Source organism: Schistocerca serialis, chromosome 3 (assembly GCF_023864345.2).
Source record: "Schistocerca serialis cubense isolate TAMUIC-IGC-003099 chromosome 3, iqSchSeri2.2, whole genome shotgun sequence".
In the NCBI taxonomy this organism is placed as follows: domain Eukaryota; kingdom Metazoa; phylum Arthropoda; class Insecta; order Orthoptera; family Acrididae; genus Schistocerca; species Schistocerca serialis.
The window spans coordinates 359,844,700-359,866,763 of record NC_064640.1 but is presented as its reverse complement, the minus strand read 5'-3'; the positions used below and the strand labels follow the sequence as shown (position 1 = coordinate 359,866,763).

The 22,064-nt window shown below is 43.2% G+C and overlaps 1 protein-coding gene across 1 annotated transcript in view; it reads left to right on the top strand.

The window, feature by feature from the left end:
• Nucleotides 1-10,330: 10,330 nt before the first annotated feature.
• LOC126470164 (intermembrane lipid transfer protein VPS13A-like) overlaps nt 10,331-22,064 on the top strand; it is a 762,201-nt gene continuing 750,467 nt past the window's right edge. Inside the window, exon 1 of the mRNA XM_050097791.1 lies at nt 10,331-10,342. The gene's annotated coding sequence lies outside the window, so the exon portion shown is untranslated. The remainder of the gene's footprint in view (nt 10,343-22,064) is intronic.

The following is a 22,064-nucleotide window of genomic DNA, read 5'->3' as shown; positions in this document are numbered from 1 at the left end:
GTACACTTGTTCAAGATCGAATACTTTATTCTAGCATGAAAAGATAAATGGCTGTGGTGTTGAGAAAGTAATCGTGTCTCCTTTCTGTTGTGGAACGCGTGTTGTAGATTTCATGGATGCTTGAAGACTTATAGAATCCTCCAGTCTACTTAGGCTAACTATGTTTTCTGCATCTTCACAAGTCTGAATCGTTTTCTCGACGTCGCATACGCAGTTTTGTTAGGATTTTGTATTTGCAACAAGAATAGTGCATTATATCTCTCGTTGTGCGCCAGAGGTTCATCTCTCTTGAACCCCTTGGAGGTTTGGTTGCTACAAGCACAAGAGGCACGTGATGCTTCCAATACGATAATCTGATTACTAGCTACAGAGTCCACAGCTGAAGAGCTGGAGACACAAAATCTGTCCACGGAATGACGTTTTCTACTGTCATAAACAGTGCTCCACATAACAACATGTTACTTTCTTCCTCGTACGTCTCGTGAAATTACCACAATGAGAAATTAGAGCTAATAAAGACGTTTACCGCCATCACTTTTCCCACACCCATTCGCGAATGGATAAGGGGAAGGTGGAGTCAGTTAGTGGTACCAGAGATACCCTCCCCATACACTGCCAGTTGGCTTACGGGGCATTTATGCTGACGTACAGAAACCAAACTACAATTATAGAAGAGCGAGCGAGGTGGCGCAGTGATTAACGCACTGGACTCGCATTCGGTAGGACGATGGTTCAAGTCCGCGTCCAGCCATCCGGATTTAGGTTTCCCGTGATTCCCCTAAATCGCTTCAGGCAATTGCCCGGATGGTTTTTTTGAAAGAGCACGGCCGACTTCCTTCCCCATTCTTCCCTAATCCCATGGGACTGATGACCTCGCCGGCCGATGTGGCCGAGCGGTTCTAGGCGCTTCAGTCCGGAACCGCGCTGCTGTTACGGTCGCAGGTTCGAATCCTGCCTCGGGCATGGATGTGTGTGATGTCCTTAAGTTAATTAGATTTAAGTAGTTCTAACTCTAGGGGACTGATGACCTCAGATGTTAAGTCCCATAGTGCTTAGAGTCGTTCGAACCATTTTTGATGACCTCGCTGTTTGGTCCCCTCGCTCCAAATCAACCAACCAACCAGTTACAGCACTTATTGAGAATGAAACCAGCTTGTTGAATATTCACGACTTTATTCAGTTCGTACCTTGAGAGTGCTGTGAATGAATCCAAGTGGATACCTCGTAACGGAATCGAAGTTCAGGGAGGAAAAATAACAACTTTGATGTTTTGCCGATGATACTGTAATTCTGTCACAAACTGCAAATGAGCACTTGAATGAAATGGGTTCCTTGAAAAGAGGTTACAAACAGAGCATCAAAAAAAGTAAAACAAGGATAAGGGAATGTGGCCCAATTAAATGATGACGGAATTACATTAGGAAACGAGACACTAAAAGCTGTAGATGAGTTTTGCTATTTGGGCATATATAACCAAAGATTGTCGAAGTAGAGAAGATATGAAGGGCAGATTGACAATAGCAAGAAAAGCGTTTCTGAAATACAGAAATTTGTTAACATCGAAATAGGTTAGGAAGTCTTTCCTGCAGGTGTTTCTCTGGAGTGCAGCCTTGTACGGAAGTGGCTTGTAGACACTGAAAAGTTCAGGCAAGAAGGGAATAGAATCATTTGAAATGTGATGCCACAGAAGAACCTCAACATCTGATGGAAATATTGGACAACTAAAGAGAAAGTACTGAATCGATTTCGGGATAAACGAAATTTATGGCATAACCAAACAAAAAGAGGGGAACCATTGAAAACACACATTCTGAAGCATGAAGGAATCGTCATAATGGTACTGGGGGAAGTGTGTGTGTGTGTGCGTGTGTGTATGTGTTTTTGTGTGTGTGTGTGTGTGTGTGTGTGTGTGTGTGTGTGTGTGTGTGTGTGTGTGTGGGAGAAGTGGGGGATGGGGGGTGGGAGAATTGCAGATACAGAACGAGGGATGAATAATTGTAGTAGTAGTAGTAGTAGTAGTAGTTGTTGTTGTTGTTGTTGTTATGGTCTTCAGTCCGAAGACTGGTTTGATGCAGCTCTCCAAGCTACTCTGTCCTGTCCAATCCTCTTCTACTGCAACATACATCCTTCTGCATCTGCTTACTGCATGACTCTCTTGGTCTCCCTCTACGAGGTTTCCACCTGACACTTCCCTCTAGTACTAAGTTGGTGATCCCTTGAGATCTCACAGTATGTCTTACCAATTGATCCCTTTTCCTTGTCAGGTTGTGCCACAAATTTCTTTGCTCCCCAATTCTATTCAGTTCTTCCACATAAGTACATGATCTACTCATCCAATCTTCAGCATTCATCTGTAGCACCACATTTCAAAATTCTCTTCTTTGTCTAAACTGCTTATCGTCCACATCCCAGTCCCGTATATGGATGCACTCCATACAAATACTGTCAGGAAAGACTTCCTGACACCTAAATATATACAGTACCTGATGTTAACAAATTTCTCTTCTTCAGAAATGCTTTTTTTTGCTATTGCCAGTCTAAATTTTATATCCTCTCTACTTCGGCCCTTGTCAATTATTTTGCTGCCCAAACAGTAAAACTCATCTACTACTTTAAGTTTCTCGTTTCCTACTCTAGTTTCCTCGGCATCGTTTTATTTCATTCGACTACATTCCATTATCCTTGTTTTGCTTTTGTGGATGTTTATAAGATATTCTCCTTTCAAGACCCTGTCCATTCCATTCAACTGCTTACCCAAGTCCTTTTGCTGTCTCTGACATAATTACAATGTCGTCGGCAAACCTCAAAGCTTTTATTTCTTCTCCCAGGGATTTAGTTCCTACTCCCATTTTTCCTTTTGTTTCCTTTACTGCTTGCTCACTGTATAGATTGAATAACATAGGCGACAGGCTACATCCCTGTCTCACTCCCTTCTTAATCACTGCTTCCCTGTCGTGCCCCTCGACTCTTATAACTGCCGTCTGGTTTCTGTACAAATTGTAAATCGCCTTTCGCTCCCTATATTTTACCCTTGCTACTCTCAGATTTTCAAAGAGAGTATTCCAGTCAACATTGTCAGAAACTTTCTGTAAGTCTACCAATGCTACAAACGTAGGTTTGCCTTTCCTTAACCTACTTAACCTACCTTCTACGATAAGTCGTAGGGTCAGTATTGCGTCGCGTGTTCCTATAGGCCTATTTGACTGTCATCAAAACTGATCTTCCACGAGGTCGGCTTCTACCTGCTTTCCATTCATCTGTAAGGAATTCGTGTTAGTATTTCAGAGCTCTTTCAAATTCTTCACGCAGTACCGTATCTCCCATCTCATCTTCATCTCCGTCCTCTTCTCTTGCTACAATACTCCCCTCCAATACATCTCCCTTGTATAGACTCTCTATGTACATCTTCCACCTTTCAGGTTTCCCTTCTTTGCTTAGGACTGGCTTTCCATCTGTGTTCTTGATATCCACACAGGTTGTTCTCTTTTCCCCAAAAGCCTCCTTAATTTTCCTGTAGGCTGCATCTATCCTTCCCCTAGTGATATATGCTTCTAAATCCCGACATTTGTCCTCTAGCCATTCCTGCTTAGCCGTTTTGCACTTCCTGCCAGTCTCAGATTTTAGACGTTTGTGTACCCTTTCACCCGCTTCATTCACTGCATTCCCTTTCATCAGTTAAATTCAATATGTCTCGTGCTACTCAAGGACTTCAGCCGGGCCCTTTATTTTTATCTATTTCATTCTCTGCTGCCTACACCATTTCATCCCTCAAAGCTACCTATACTCCGTCTGCTGCATTCCTTTCCCCTGCTCTGGTCAATCGTCCCTAATAGTCCCTCTGAAACTCCGAAGAACCTCTGGTTCTTTTTGTTTATTTAGGTCCCATCTCCTAAATTCCCTACCTTTTTGCAATTTCTTAAATTTTAATCTATAGATCAGAACCAATAAATTGTCGTCAGAGTCCACATCTGCCCATAGAAATGTCTCAAAATTTAAAATCTGGTTCCGAAATGTCTGTCTTACTATTATATAATCAAACCGAAATCTTCTAGTGTCTCGAAGTTTCTTTCGCGAATACAGTCTTTTTTCGTGATTCTTAAACCAAGTCTTAGCGATGATTAAATTATTCTCTGTGAAGAACTCTACTAGGCAGCTTCCTCTTTTATTCCTTTTCCCCAGTCAGAGTGCACCTACTATTTTTCCTTCTCTTTCTTTTCCTACTACCGAATTCCAGTGTACGATCATTATTAAATTTTGGTCTCCCTTAACTCTCTGAATAATTTGTTGCATCACATCATGCATTTCTTTAATCTCTTTATTATCTGCGGAGCTGGTGGCCACATAAATGTGTACTACTGTGGTGGATGTGGGTTGGTTGTTGGTTGTTTTTGGGGAAGGAGACCAGACAGCGAGGTCATCGGTCTCATCGGATTAGGGAAGGATGGGGAAGGAAGTCGGCCGTGCCCTTTCAGAGGAACCATCCCGGCATTTGTCTGGAGTGATTTTAGGGAAATCACGGAAAACCTAAATCAGGATAGTCGGACGTGGGATTGAACCGTCGTCCTCCCAAATGCGAGTCCAGTGTCTAACCACTGCGCCACCTCGCTCGGTGTGGATGTGGATTTGGTGTCTATCTTGAATGCAATAATCCGTTATCTATGCTGTCCATGGTAGCTTACCCACACTCCTATTTTCTTATTCATTATTAAACCTACACCTGCATTACCTATATCTGATTTTGCATTTGTAACCTTTCATTCACCTGATCAGAGGTCCTGTTCCTCCTGCCACCAAACTTCACTAACTCCAACTGTATCTGACTTCAACTTATCCATTTCCCTTTTTACATTTTCTAATCTACCTGCCCGATTAAGGGATCGTACATTCCACGCTCCGTTCCGCAGAAAGCCAGTATAGTTCCGCCTGATGACGACATTCTCCTCAGTAGTCCCCGCCCAGAGTTCCGAAGGGAGGACTATTTTACCTCCGGAATATTTTATCCAAGAAGATGCCATCGTCATTTAACCATACAGTAGAGCTGCATGCCGTCGGGGAAAATCACGGCAGTAGTTTCCCCTTGCTTTCAGGCGTTCGCAGTACCAGCACAGCAAGGCCGTTTTGGTTGCTGTTACAAGACCAGATCAGTCAGTCATCCAGACTGTTTCCCCTGCAACTACCGAAAAGGTTGCTACTCCTCTTCGGGAACCACATGTTTGTCTGGCCCCTCAACAGATTCCCTCCGTTCTGGTTGCACCTACCTTACGGCTATACGTATCGCTGAGGCACTCTAGCCACTACACCAACGGCAAGGTCCATGGTTCATGGGGTGATAATTATAGTAAACAGATACAAATGGATATAGGTTGCAGCGATTCAGTAGTTATTAAGGAATGAAAAGACTTGCACAGGATAGAGTAGCGTGGGTAGCTGCATCAAACCAGTGTTCTGATTGAAGGGCTATTCGTTTATTAAGGTCCGATCGGTCGCGAAATGGAAACCACCAGAAAATCAAAAATGTTTTATTTGCAACAGTTAGCTAAACCTTCTAGCTACTTCTCTACAAGTCGCCCTCCCACTTAGACATTTGTCGTAGCGTTGCACCAGCTTCTCAATACCCTGGTCATAGAAGGCAGCTGCCTGTGCTTCCCACCAGTTCTCTACGCCGGTCTGCAGCTCGCTGTCTGTATCAAACTGTTTCTTCACAGTCAGCGCTTCACGCGAGCAGAAGTGAAACTCAGAGAGAGTCAAGTTCGGGCTATATGGTGGCTGATCAAAGACTTCCCGCCGAAATCTCTGCAGGAGCGTGTTCATTGCCCCTTCAGTGTGAATTGTGGCGAAAGAGGAAATGCATGACAGTTACCTTATGTGAGCTGCATGAAATCGGGCGAGATCTCTCAGTAGGCACTCATACTTGGCGGAAGACATTATTTCCTAGGGCATCTTTACGTGCTTACTGTGCTTTCAGAACTGAAAAAAAAACAATGTGACGAGCTCGACGGACATACTAGAGAGCATTCTAGATACACGCCCGACACATCTGTGTAAAGCGTTATCGGACTTCGAGTGTGATTTCTATTTCGGAACCGATCGGACCTTTACGAACGAACTGCTCTCGTTTTTACCGAGTGATTGCCCTGATAACATTCGGGCTAATGTTGAACAGTCGCGTAACTTCCGAAGGATACTGCGCAACATCCGTACTCCATAACATTGTTAATTAGCAGCCGTGAGCAGTGACCGTGGTGTCGTTGAGATACACTGGACAGAATCATTTCACTGAGGGACGCAAGGTGAGATTAATTCGTCTATGAATTATCCACTTGTATAAGCATTTAGACAGTCTCCTATTGCCGCGCGGAGAGGCCGCGCGGTTTGAGGCGTCGTGTGACTGACTGCGCGGCCACTCCCACCGGAGCTTCGAGTCCTCATTCGGGCATGGGTGTGTGTTATATTTTGACTAAAGTTCAGTCTTGATAACACCATTTATGTTTCAATCACATAGGTAACCGGTTTCGGTTATTTTTACGTAACCATCATCAGACCCATGGCTCCCTTAGGATGGTAGGCGGAGCTCTCCTCAGCTGCTACGAAGTCATCAGTTGAGTCCTCAGGTATCAAGAATGGTGTCCGACAGGGTTCAGTCTTGGGTCCCCTACTGTTATTATTATGTATTAATGAATTGCCATTCTATATTCATGAAGATGCAAAGCTAGTTCTTTCTACTATTGATACAGGTATACTAATCATTTCCAACAAACAAGAATTCGCTGAGGAAATTGTAAATGATGTCTTTCAGAAAATTATTAAGTTGTTCTCTGCCAATGGACTCTGACTAAATTTTGAGAAAACACAGTATGTACAGTTCTGTACAAAAGGCATAACATCACTGATAAATATAGACTTTGAACAGAAATCTATTGCTAAGGCAGAATATTAAAGATTTTTGGGTGTGTGCATCGAAGAGAAATTGAATTGGAAGAAACACATTGAAGAACTGCTGAAACGTTTGAGTTCAGCTACTTACGATATTTGTGTTATTGCAAACTTTGGTGATAAACTTATCAGTAAATTAGCCTACTATGCCTATTTTCATTCACTGCTTTCATAGGGAAACATTTTTTTGAGTAATTCATCACTAAGAGAAAAAGTATTCATTGCACAAATGATTGTAATCAGAATAATAGATGGAGCCCACCCAAGATCACCTTGCACATATTTGTTTAAGGAACTAGGGATATTCACAGTACCTTCACAATACATATATCCGCTTATGAAACTTGTTATTAATAACCCATCTCAGTACAAAAATAATAGAAAAGTGCGTACCGGTAGCCACAACACAAGAAAAAAAGGATGATCTTCACTATTCTGGGTTGAATCTGACTTTCCCACAGCAAGGGGTGAATTATGCTCCCACAAAAGTCTTTGGTCATTTACCAAACAGCATTAAAAGCCGAACACAAAAAGATTACATCATGTGAAGAAACCTTACATTAAACGGACACGTTCCACAACATCACGAAATGTCGTTTTCATGATGAATAAAATAACTATTAAAGTAATCTAATGTCATGTAACAAACTTTAGTAACTCAAAAGTGGAAAACGTTAAGATCATAGATAGCCTAAACGCAGAATTTACGCTACATCGCGTGTGTGTGTGCCGAATATCTCACTTGATGTGGTACAAAATCTACTACAGGACATCGTACTGTTTCCTACTTCTTCGTATACCCTCAGGTGAGAATTCGAAGTTCACTGCATGGTAATAATGCCATAACTGACAATTTTGTGTAGCAAAATTTGTTATTATTATTACTGCATATAAGTAATGTTATTACTGGTTGGCGCCTTGATCAAGAAAATATCGTAAAGGACGAAGCTTCGTAATATTCAAAAAGTAATTAAAGAAAAAGCAGAAGGTCCGATTATGAGAAGGTACGTGACAACGCCACTCATGTTGATCTACTACACGTTCTAGAATTAATCGCACAAACTCGAAAACTGTCGAAGAAAAAAAGATTGTAGGTAGGTACATAAAGACGTTAATAAACTAAATTTATTATCCAAAAATTTCCTCAGAAAGTGATTTAACGACTTCTGTGAATGTTTTACCTGTGTATTATAACAATAAATCTCAGTGAAAATATATGCAAGAAGTTCGCTGTTTCTTGTGTCATCAAGGAAACTGTGAAAATCAACACTGGTGAACGTATATAATAATAATTATCAATTAAGACATTTCCAAGTTAGTTATTTGTTCAAGTATCCGTTTTCTCATTGTCTCTAGGTCTATTTCATTACTAGTAAAACATGCCAAATTATATAGGTATATTTTTTTGGGGTGGACAGAAATAAAAATACAAGCTAAATATTCTTATGAGATTACACTATTTACATTAACGGAATAAATATCCCATCACCAAGAAGTTATTAACGTAGAGTAACGATATTTCCGGAATTTTCTAGATAACATCCTGAAGCGATTAACGTTACAAGTTCACAGATCAATGTGAGCGCGAGAAAAGCTAATGCAAATGTGAAATGCTGATACATTAAATATCGGTGTAACCGCCAAAATGTTGAATGCACTCATGCAAACGTGGTTGCATTGTGTCGCACAGGTGTCGGATGTCAGTTAGTGGGGTGGAATTCCATGACTGTTGTACCTGGTCAGTCAATACAAGGACGGTTAGTGCTGGTTGTGAATCACGCTGCAGTTGTCGTCCAATGCTGTCACATACGTCCTAGATTGGAGACAGTGAGCGAGCTGGCCAAGGCAACATATTCAAACTCTGTAGAGCATGTTGGAGTACAACAGCGATAAGTGGGCTAGCGTTATCCTGTTGGAAAACGCCCCTGCAATGCTGTTCACGAATGGCAGTACAACAGGTCGAATCACCACACTGACCTACAGATTTGCAGTCAGGGTGTGTGGGATAACCACGAGAGTACTCCTGCCGTTATACGAAATCCCACAAAAGATTCCAGGTCCAAGGTGTCTTGACAACAGACAAGTTAGCTGCAGGCACTCACCTGGCCTCCTCCTAACCAACACACGGGCATACTGGCACCGAGGTAGAACTGTCTTTCATCAGGAAACATCACAGATCTCCACTCCATTCTCCAGTGAGCTCTCGTGTGACAACAGTGAAGTCGCAAACGGCCAGCGGAATACACGCTACGGAACTGTCCTAGAGGTAACTGATTTGTAACAATTCGTCATGTCACTATGGTGTCAACTGCTCCTCGAATTGTTGCTGCGATATGTCACAACCTTACGCCGAACACGACAGTCTTCCCTCTCGGTAGTGCCACGTGGCCCTCCGGAGTCCGGTCTTCTTGCGACCGTACCTTCCCATGACCACCGCTGCCAACAATCATGTACAGTGGCTATTTCCTGTCATGTCTTTCTGTAATATCGCGGAAGGAACATAGAGCTTCTCGTAGGTCTATTGAATGACCTCATTCAAACTCGGTCGTTTTAAAGGCATTCTTGATTAACATCAACTCACTCGATCCAGTCTCAAAGATAACTACCGCTCACGACCGTTACAATGTGCATTTAAAGCAAACCTAATTTGTATCCTCACAGTGGTGCTACTAGTGCCACTCTTATTCGACTGGTGCGAAATCTGAATTGACATCATCTTTCAGATGTAGAAACAGGCCTACCCATTTTCTTTTGTCTCGCACAACTCCTTCTTGGTGTCGGATTTTTTTTCCGTCATTGTATTTTGCATATAGGGTTCGCTATGGCATGCGGATGCCAAGCAGCCCCATCAGCTAGGTTGTCCTACTTCCCGTCCTGTGTCCATGGGCGGTCTTTGCTGCACCTGGGAGCGGGCGAGGAGTTATCAGCACACGGATAGGGGCAGATATACAGTCGCTTCCAATCGCTGTCACACCTAGTTGGCTCAGCACTGCACAGACGATGTCGTATGAATGACGGAATTGTTGTTTAACAGGGACAGAGAGGCAGTCGAATCGAATCTCGGTCAGCCTGTCGTCGACTGCCTTAAAGCAGACGGTGTCGTGTGAAGAGGTAATGCTTGCAGAACAGTGATGGAGAGACTGTCCCTTCGGGTCTCTGCCAAATCTTTCTAGTTCGCTTTGCCTAGATGACGTCTGATGAATGACGGAATTGTTGCTTAGCAAAGGTCACGGCCGGGAAGTGAGCGGAAAGTGGGAGCCCGTATTGATCAGAAGCGGGCGAGGGCGAAGCATTGCGCAGGACAGGGCACGGGGATCAATGCGGCCGCCCCCATCGCCCCCGCCGCCGCCACCGCCGCCCCCGCCGCCGCCGCTGCCACTGCCGCACTCTGGCGCCAGCTGTCGCACACGTAAGTACCTAACTGCGGCACTCTGCTTCGCGCGCGGCCGCATTTCTACTTTAACGCGGCATTGTTCTGTTACTTATCACACTGTAACTAAACGAACATTATTTCTACTACTAATGCCAAGTTGACGTCTATGACCTGTATTTATGTCCATCTTCAGAAGAATAAGGTATGTTGCAGGTGATCGTCGTATCGAGCTATGACATATTCCTAAGATGTTTCGTCAGAATAAATACGTGTCCCTAGCCCACTATTAAACTATTAATGTCTTTCGCAGCCGTATTTATTAACTTGAAATGGTTTTTGGATTGAAAGAACCACAGAAAGCAATGACATATGGTGACGTTTGGATTGTAAAGAGTTGTGTAGTTCTAAGTACCATCTGATTAGCTTGCCTTGTACAACCCACATAGAAGGCGTAATGCATCTCAAGCATTTTCTTAATCTAATTAGAAAGTAATCGAATACAATCTGCCCTTGTGATGTTTGTCTAATAACGGAATGTTACGTTGGTATCAGTGAAAGAGTAAATTGGAATATTATCACAAAAAGTAACCTCTCAAAATTAAAAGAATAAAAGAGTAGTGATTCCGAATGGCGGATTTAAAGTGCTTCACTGACCGCTTTTCTATAGTTGATTGCGTGAATTTGATGTAATAATTCAGATAAATACTGTTTCGTCTTTCTTGTTATAAAACGTAGCTAAATCCATTAATAATTCGTTGGTGATGTCGGAAGTGCACGTACGATTTTAATGCATATTCTTGAGTCAGTAGGAAGCCCACGTGATTTGCTTGTTCTAGCCTTTCATAGATCGCGCACCTGTTGTTGCAGTAGCGGAAACAGCGCTCTGAAATGTGTAAATAACACTGGTGAATGGTGATTACTGTTTTAGCACTGGCGAGTCACTACAGCTTGTTTTAATATTATTTTACACTTTATGTCGTTTTAGTTTGCACTTATTCAACTAGATATCCTACAACAGTGTGTGTACACATAGCAACATCACTCAGACTTTCAACATACCTGTTCCTTTTCGTAAGAGTTTGTACTCCCATACAGTTTCAGTGGTTCCAAGTACAGAGAATGAGCTTAGCAAAGGGATTACGGTGCAGACAACTTTTATTCTTCGTTGTACGAACAATACATATCTCTCTAATACATTTTAGAATGTTCTAATTTCAATGGCAATGATATTTTTGCATTTGATAAGCTGGTTTTCAAAGTAAACTAAAGAGTAGATGATAATATGCTACGTCAGTTTCAAAGCAGTCCGGACTAGAGGGCCTTTCATACTTATTCTAATAATGTGATTTTTCAGTAAGATCAGTTCAAATGGTATCGTTTTTTTTTTATATAGGATGCTCAGGAATTGTACTCAGATAGGCGCTACGTAATTAGGCCGATCTTTCGACAGAACTGAGTTATTCCTAATTATTGTGAGAAAACGGCAGCGAACTAAAGACATGGAAAGAGTGTAAAGCAATCATATTACTATTCCTATAGTCTTTGGTATTTTTCAGCAAACAAATTGCCGGGCTATATGTACATCAACCTTGAAAAAACGGGATATAATTCTCTACCAGTAGCAAAGGTTACCCATACTTATTTGAATCAACTTGAATCGAAGGAAGAGATTTTTTTAGTAATCACTGTTTCCGCAAGTGAGAAGGTGATAATTTCATATGAAAAGTTTTTTTTTTCTGCGCCGCAGCTGCTCAGTCGTTTAAGCAATGTGCATACAGAGAACTTCTTAGGAATCTTCGTCTTGTCTAGTTGTCCTTTGCTTTGAATGCGACTTTGAGCTCTGTATATATGAGTACTTGAAGTCTTCATCACCTGTGTTGTTGCCTCTGGTAGTTAAAAGTATTATGTAGAATCCACAGAAAGTGCAAATGGCCGAGAAAGCATTACACGTTTGGCCGGCCACACTGCTACTTGAGTTAGTACCATCTTAGTCTTATATATATATATATATATATATATATATATATATATACTATCTTATAGTATCGTACATAAGAAGCCAGTATCATGAAAACAGAACACTTTCGTGAACCACGTACATGCTTAACTAAATTCCGGTATTTATCAGTCTTCTGTTTAGCAGTAGTTCCCTCAGCATTCTGTTCCTCTGCACACATGGTCGTATTCTATGTATCGTTAACTGCAGTCTTAAATTAATATCTTGTAGAAGAACTGCGGGAATTTTTCTTCAGATTTGTAAATGTCCGTAGCGTGTTACCGACCCTCATGCTGGGATATTTATTGCATATTGTTACAAGCAATTACTAAAAGAAAATTATAAATTTGTATATGCAGCGTGGCATAATGTTAAACACACAGAGAAGTAATTTATTCTAGGTTCAAGGTCTCTATTACATCAAAATTAGTTAATTTTCATGCCTAAAGCTGATTCAGAATAGGAACGTATACATCCAGTTCTCAAAAACTCATAGAGTGCGTATCGTTACAGGGCCTGATTAAAATCGGTATTACACTTGCAGCAATAGTTAGAAAGCACGCGGAGAAAATTTCCGCTGGAGATTAATGACCTCTGGCTTGATACACCGGACAGCGTTAGGTCAACTGACAACCTTGGCGACGTGAAGGGCTAAAATGATATAAAAAATTTTCGGTTAATGGAAACAGTGGATCGGTTCGACGAAATTAACGCTAGGAAAAAAGAAAATCATTAAAAACGCAACAAATATAATGCCTGTGCGGCATTGAAATGTTCGAAATGATGTCAAGAAACATCAAGGACGGCGGGAAGCTCTTAGAATTGTTGAGCAGGCCATGTAAGTGAGAACAAATGGTTCAAATGACTCTAAGCACTATGGGACTTAACATCTGCGGTCATCAGTCCCCTACACTTAGAGCTACTCAAACTTAACTAACCTAAATACATCACACACATCCATTCCCGGGGCAGGATTCGAACCTGCGACCGTAGCAGCAGCGCGGTTCCGGACTGAAGCGCCTAGAACCGCTCGGTCACAGAGGCCTACTAAGTGAGAACAGAACGCCGTGTTATTGCATACGCTTAGCCATATTCGAGGGTAAAATACAGGGCTTGGCCTTTCCATAGGACAGTGGCAGATTACATGTTCAGAGACTTGTGCTCGATTCCGGATAGATTTCGACTTTTTTCCTTGGACTTTTTGTGAGCATAATCTCTGGTAATGCTATGTGTATGTTTAGTTTAGTCTAGTTATTTATCTATAGAGCATTTACAAAATAATATCTGACGTGTCATATTAATTGAAAAAGTAAGCAATTAAAACAGAAATTCTAATTTATACATACAGTAATATTATCCGATGAAAAATACTTTAGCGCTTTACATTGGTATCACATGACTGGTCACTTCACATTACCACACTAAGCTGCAGACACACACAGGAGTGCGCGCGCGCACACACACAAACACACACACACACACGACTGACATCAGCACCGTTGTCATACTTCCGACATTCCACTGAATTCTTCGCAATGTACTTTGAAAAAGCTCAGTCAGCACCTCACCACAATGAATGAGATGCTGAGCTCAAGAAAGCGGAGCAAATCAAGTTATACACTCTAAGATAAAAAGCAAAAAACCACACACCACGAAGTAATTACTCGGGTAGGACGAAACTCGGTAGATGTGATATACATGTACAGACAAATAAAAGATTACAGTTACAGAAAAATTGGATTATTTATTCGAGAGAGAGAACTTCACAAACTGAGTAAGTCAGTAGGGCGTTGTTCTGTCTCTGGACTTTATGCAAGTAGGTATTCGACTTGGCACTGTATGATAAAATTGCTGGATGTCCTCTTGAGGAATGTAGTTGCAAATTCTGTCCAAGTGGCGCTTTAGATCGTCAAAATCCAGATACGTTTGGAGGGCTCTGCCCATAATGTTTCAAAAGTTCTCAGTTGGGGTGAAATCAGCTGACCTTGCTGGTCAAGGTAGGGTTTGTCAAGCGAACGGACATTATTTTGCTGAAATGTAAGCCCAGGATGGCCGGGGTGGCCGAGCGGTTCTAGGCGCTACAGTCTGGAACCGCGCGGCCGCTACGGTCGCAGGTTCGAATCCTGCCTCGGGCAGGGATGTGTGTGATGTCTTTAGGTTAGTTAGGTTTAAGTAGTTCTAAGTTATAGGAGACTAATGACCTCAGAAGTTAAGTCCCAAAGTGCTCAGAGCCATTTGAACCATTTTTTGATGGCTTGCCATGAAGAGCAACAAAACGGGGCGTAGAATATAGCCGACGTGCTGTGCTGTAGGGGTGCCGCGGATGACAACCAAAGGGATCCTCATACGAAAAGAAATGTCACCACAGATCATCACTTCTCGTTGCTGGGCCGTATGGCTGACGACAGTCAGTTTGGTGTCTCACCGCAACCTGGGGCGTCTCCAGACGCGTCTTCCCTGGTCATCGGGGCTCAGTTCGAAGTGTGTTTTATCACTGAGGACAATTCTACTCCTTTCAATGATATTCCCGGTCGAAGACGTGTTTGGAGACGCCGCAGAGAGCTGTGGGATAGCAAGCTGACTGTCGCCCGCTGTACTGTCCGACAGCCGGGAGTGATAGTCTGGGGTGCCATTTCTTTTCATATCAGGACCTCTTTGGTTGCCATCCGTGGTACCATTACAGCACAGCGATACGCCGACGATATCCTGCGTCTCGTTTGTTGTAAGCCATCCTGGGCTTACAAAATGGTTCAAATGGCTCTGAGCACTATGGACCTTAACATCTGAGGTCATCAGTCCCCTAGAACTTAGAACTACTTAAACCTAACTAACCTAAGGACAAATGGTTCAAATGGCTCTGAGCACTATGCGACTTAACTTCTGAGGTCATCAGTTGCCTAGAACTTAGAACTAATTAAACCTAACTAACCTAAGGACATCACACACATCCATGCCCGAGGCAGAACTCGAACCTGCGACCGTATCGGTCGCGCAGTTCCAGACTGCACCGCCTAGAACCCCTCAGCCACACCGGCCGGCCTGGCTTACATTTCGGCAAGAGTTACTGCTGCTTGTCTTCGTGCTTACCAGACCCTACTTTGGCCATTAACTTTGCCCAATATCTTCCTAATTGAAAACGTTTGGAACATTATGGGCAGGGCCCTACAACGGCCTCGGCGCTTTGACGATCTAACGCACCAGTTGGACAGAATTTGGCAGTATACTCATGAGGAGAGTATCCAACAACTCTGTCAATCAGTACTAAGCCGAATAACTGCTTGCATAAGAATCAGAAGTGGACCAACGCGTTATTGACTTGCTCAATTTGTGAAGTTCTTTCTTTTGAATAAACCAGTCAAGTTTTCTAAACTCGATCATGTACTTCATGTTTACCGACTTCCGTGCTATTCGGATAATTTCTTCGTGGTGCGTCTTCTGTTTTGTCTTAGAGTGTAATATCACACCATCTTAATTGAGAAAGGAAACAATTCCAAAAAGTTATTTTGATTTGCATATACAGTAATATTATCTTTATAAAAATATTTTACCGTCGTTCGCCGGCCGGAGTGGTCGAGCGGTTCTAGGCGCTACAGTCTGGAACCGCGCTACCATTACGGTCGCAGGTACGAATCCAGCCTCGGGCATGGATGTGTGTGATGTCCTTAGGTTATTTAGGTCTAAGTATTTCTAAGTTCTAGGGGACTGATGACCTCAGATGTTAAGTCCAATAGTGCTCAGAGCGATTTGAACCATTTTTACCGTTGTTCATTTGTATCATGATACTTATCGCTGTTCACACTATACACAGTCACGCACTACTCAACACTGCAGACACACACACACACACACACACACACACACACACACACACACACACGCACACACACACACACACACACACACACACACACAAACGCGCGCACGCGCTAACACCCTGACGATACATTCCACTGAATTCTTCGTGTTATGCATTGAGAAAGCTGAGTCAGTACATCATCACAGTGAATGAGATGTTGAGCTCAACAAAATGGAAAAAATCAATTGCAGTTTTAACCTGGTGAAGAAGAGAATTATAATATTGAAGGACAAAGTTATTATTACGACACTCGTCAAGATGATGAGCAAACGATAGCTTTATGAAGCCGTTCTCGTTCTCTTACAGTGAAAACACCCAAAAAAGGAGCTTCCTTGTAGCTTGAACCTTCTCTTGAGCGCAACTCTGTGTTGCTGATCCCGGCAGAGGTTCGAGTCTTCCCTCGGGCATGGGTGTATGTGTTTGTCCTTAGGATAATTTAGGTTAAGTAGTGTGTAAGCTTTGGGACTGACGACCTTAGCAGTTAAGTCTCATAAGATTTCACCCACATTTGTACATTGTTGAGCGCAACGACCGAGAGAGGTGGCGCAGTGGCTAGCACAACGGACTCGCATTCGCGAGGACGACGGTTGAAATTCGCGTCCGGTCATCCAGATTTAGGTTTTCCGTGATTTTCACAAATCAGTCCAGACAAATTCGGAGACGGATACTTTGAAAAAGACACAGGTGATTTCCTTCCCCTTTATTCTCCTATCGCTACTTGTGCTCCTCGTCGACGGGACTTTAAACCCCAATCTTCATGCCTGTGTAACAGGTAACTCCGTAAAGAGGGTGATATTATCAGCTTCAAATGTCCGTGTCATGGCAAGCCTCTTCGAATGTTCATTCTAGAACCACTTGGGAAGGATAATCATTGACTTCTGCAGGTTTCTTACGAAGCAGTTTTTAGCGACGAGTCGGGAGCCATGCCGTTGCTCGCTATCCCCCACTATCACTTTCCATGATAGTACATCGCCTGCTGATCGCTAAGATAACACACTGCGATACAAAATCCGTCACTTTCTTCACATCCTTTATTGTTATATTTGTTTAGCATACATCACACACCTACGAGTTTCGAGAACCATACTCTTGTCATCTCGCTGTTTGTATTTAAGTCATCAACCAGAGTAGCTGAACGTATCAAAGTAGCAGCCATAAAAACAAGTTGACTGGATACAATGTCCGCGTTTTACTTTGAAATGTCCAATGACTCCTTCGCGTCACGTTACCACTAGTTCACGAGTGTTTTCCTGTTCAGTGTCCGAGGCTGTGTTTAACTTTTGACATGTCCTCGGTAGCTGTGGGATCAGTTGGGCTGATGCTAATCGAAGGGGGCCAGGTTCGATTCCTCGCCGGGTCGGAGATTTTTCTCCGCTCGGGGACTGAGTGTTATGTTGTCCTTATCTTCGTACCGTCATAACTAACACGGAAATTGCCTGCGTGGAGTCACAAAACGAGTCTAAGCATACGTAACTTCGTACCAGGGTACGGCTTGACCCTAATGAATGTTCTGAATTGCCCAAACACACTATCGTATCTTCCAGTGTAGACATGGTCGTATGGGCACGTCTCGAAAGCAATTAAAAGAAAAACAATTCTGACTCACCTGTGCGTTGGATTGTCTAGTGAACGCTAAGTGCACGAGACCATATGGATGCATAACTACGCTTTACTGTAAATTATGAATGCTGGTGCCGTGAGAGATACCGCTGCACTGAATTCTTATTTGGAAGGAGCGTGTCTCATTCTCGTAGTCATCCAGCTTTTAATTTCCTTGTTTTGCGAAACCACTGAAAGTAAATGCCGGATAATATGCTCCAAAAGAACACAGTCCAATTCCTTCAACGTGCTCGTCGTAACTGAAATTACGCTTTTGTCTTTAACCATCTTATTGTAGGTGGAACTATAACATTGTTCTTGCTTCTGTCATCTTCCCCACACTAGTATTCGCTATTAAGGAAACCGATCTCCGTTCCAACCTTTCCGACCCCATCTGCTGGCGGCAGAATTTATTATTGGATCCGTCAATCCACAGGTCTACATTTCTGACAAATGAACTAACATTGCCGGCCGGTGTGGCCGAACGGTTCTAGGCGCTTCAGACTGGAACCGCGTGGACCGCTACGGTCGCAGGTTCGAATCCTGCCTTGGACATGGATGTGTGTGATGTCCTTAGATTAGTTAGATTTAAGTACACTACTGGCCGTTAAAATTGCTACACCACGAAGATGACGTGCTACAGACGCGAAATTTAACCGACAGGAAGAAGATGCTCTGATATGCAAATGATTAGCTTTTCAGAGCATTCACACAAGGTTGGCGGCCGTGGCGACACCTACAACGTGCTGACATGAGGAAAGTCTCCATCCGATTTCTCATACACAAACAGCAGTTGACGGGCGTTGCGTGGTAAAACGTTGTTGTGATGCCTAGTGTAAGGAGGAGAAATGCGTACCATCACGTTTCCGACTTTGGTAAAGGTCGGATTGTAGCCTATCGCAATTGCGGTTTATCGTATCGCGACATTGCTGCTCGCGTTGGTCGAGATCCAATGACTGTTAGCAGAATATGGAATCGGTGGGTTCAGGAGGGTAATACGGAACGCCGTGCTGCATCCCAACGGCCTCGTATCACTAGCAGTCGAGATGACAGGCATCTTATCAGCATGGCTGTAACGGATCGTGCAGCCACGTCTCGATCCCTGAGTCAACAGATGGGGACGTTTGCAAGACAACAACCATCTGCACGAACAGTTCGACGACGTTTGCAGCAGCATGGACTATCAGCTCGGATACCATGGCTGCGGTTACCCTTGACGCTGCATCACAGACAGGAGCGCCTGCGATGGTGTACCCAGCGACGAACCTGGGTGCACGAATGGCAAAACGTCATTTTTTCGGATGAATCCAGGTTCTGTTTACAGCATCCAAATGGTCGAATCCGTGTTCGGCGACATCGCGGTGAACGCACATTGGAAGCGTGTATTCGTCATCGTCATACTGGCGTATCACCCGGCGTGATGGTATGGGGTGCCATTGGTTACACGTCTCGGTCACCTCTTGTTCGCATTGACGGCACTTTGAACAGTGGACGTTACATTTCAGATGTGTTACGACCCGTGGCGCTACCCTTCATTCGATCACTGCGAAACCCTACATTTCAGCAGGATAATGCACGACCGCATGTTGCAGGTGTTGTACAGGCCTTTCTGGATACAGAAACTGTTCAACTGCTGCCCTGGCCAGCACATTCTCCAGATCTTTCACCAACTAAAAACGTCTGGTCAATGGTGGCCGAGCAACTGGCTCGTCACAATACGCCAGTCACTACTCTTGACGAACTGTGGTATCGTGTAGAAGCTGCTTGGGCAGCTGTACCTGAACACGCCATCCAAGCTCTGTTTGACTCAATGCCCAGGCGTATCAAGGTCGTTATTAGGGCCAGAGGTGGTTGTTCTGGGTACTGTTTTCTCAGGATCTATGCACTCAAATTGCGTGAAAATGTAATCACATGTCAGTTATAGTACAATATACTTGTCCAATGAATACCCGTTTATCATCTGCATTTGTTCTTGGTGTTGCAATTTTAATGGCCAGTAGCGTAGTTCTAAGTTCTAGAGGACTGATGATATCAGATGTTAAGTCCCATAATACTCAGAGCCATTTGAATTTTGAACTTAAATTGATGAACCCTTCGCGAAACTGAATGTCGTCTGATAGCGACGTAGGGACGTGGTTCTCTAAGGAAACAGAGGCGAATGAAGAATCAGGTGGCAGATGGGGAAATCCGCTGATATATACGAATTTAACAAAGGGAAGGCTGTTATGGCAAGGCGCCAGGGAACAAACATCTCAGAAACGGCGAAACTGGTCGGCTGGTTGCGTGCTACTTTCGTGAGCACCTGTGGAAAATGGTTGAAGGGCGGTGAAACCACGAGTAGGCGACAGGTTGTTGGACGTCAACACATAATCACAAAACGTGGAGGTCGGACATTTGACCGCTCTCTAAAGCAGGATAAGCGGCGATACGGGGCAGGTCTGATAATAGAGTGCAGTGCTGGTACAGACGTGAGTGTGTCGTGTAACACTATTCAGCGCACATGGTTGAACATGGAGTTCCGTAGCAGACGGTCCAAGTTTTTTCCCATGTTGATCCAACGAAATCGTCAGTTACGATTGCAGTGGGGAAGCGATCATCTAGACTGGACCCTGGGTTAATGAAAACATGTAGCCTGTTCGGATTAATCACGTTTCTTGTTACACTAGTTCGATGGTCGTGTCATGTAGCCTGTTCGGATTAATCACGTTTCTTGTTACACTAGTTCGATGGTCGTGTCAGGATACGCCGACATACAGGCGAACGGCTGCACGATAATGCACCCAGCCAAGGACGCAGGCCGATGGGGACAGTAATAAGCTATGTAGAATACTAATCTAGGCTTCCGTGGGACCTGTGGCAGTAATCTAAGGCACTATGACAGTTGTGGACTTCGTGAACGTTATTGCACCCCCCCCGCATCCCTTCTTGTTTGGTGTTATCTCGACGGTTATGGCAGCTACCATCGGGATAACTATCCCTACCACAAGCCCAGAAGCGTGCTACAGTGGTTTAAGGAGCATGATAGTGAACTCACGTTGATGTCTTGGCTACCTAATTTCGCTGATACGAACCAAATGGAACACATCAAAGACGTTGTCAGGCACCAAGCCTGCGCCTACAAACCACCAGCCTTTAATTTTGGGGAACTGCGTGACAAGTGCGTGTGTCGGGAGACCCATACATCCGGAAACCTATCAGGGACTTTACGAATCCATACCACGTATTATCGCTCCTATTTTCCGTTCCAAAGGTGTACCAAATCGCTATTAAGTAGGTGGTCATCATTTTTTGGCTCGTCAGTGTATTTACGAAACAGTAGTGGAATACATGTGCAGGATTTTGTTGGTTTTTGAAGTTTAGTTACCAATCCCACTGATCGCCTGATCAACGATGTTGCCTCCGGTCGGCGTGGTGATCAGAAAGAGTTTATTCGATATCTGTTGTAGATATCTGTCAGTATAGTGAATGAAATGGACGTGATCATGTTGAAACATCTTGCAGCACTTTTGTCACAGTGAGACTTGTAAAAGACCAATAACTTCCTCCTTTAAAAGAGATCTTCTATCACTGTAATAATTAATGAAATATTATTTCAGAAGAATGGATGTGGTGCTTCAGTGTAATATCAACAGCATCAATCCGAGAAACAGGAGTAATGGGAAAAATATGAGAACGAGAACTGAAATTTAGGTGGGTTTCTTGATGAATATTGTAGGGAAAATTTTTTTAGCATTACTTTAAAGAGAAAATAACTAAAATCTGAGGATAAAATTTATCGTTTTACATAATATCATTATAAAACCTTACTTCGTGTATCACTTTGAGTCTTATACCCAAGAATAAAACTGTTCTGACAACTTATGTCCACAGTGCTACCATTTCCAGAGAGTGCCCATGTTATTGCTGTACATGGGTGCTGCAAAAAAATCTTAATAGAAACGGCAAATTTTTAAGCAGGCTTTCTATAAAAGTCGTTCCGTATCCTGAAGACCAAAATGATAAGGCGCATCGCAGAATACATAAAAATAAAAAATACGCACCAATAGAAGAATAGAAAGGAAGAAAGAGTGTTACGAAATCTAAGGTCAGAGCAACGCACAGTAGGACGAACAAACTGCCATCTGTAAATACGTACACTGATCGATTTAGTACATTGGTCATGACACACTTAGTGTTTTATAAATACAGCATCTACATCTACAACGATACTCTGAAAATCACACTGAAGTTCATCGAACCACTTTCACAATAATTCTCAATTATTCCAGTCTCAAACGGCGCGCGAAAAATACGAACAACTATATTTT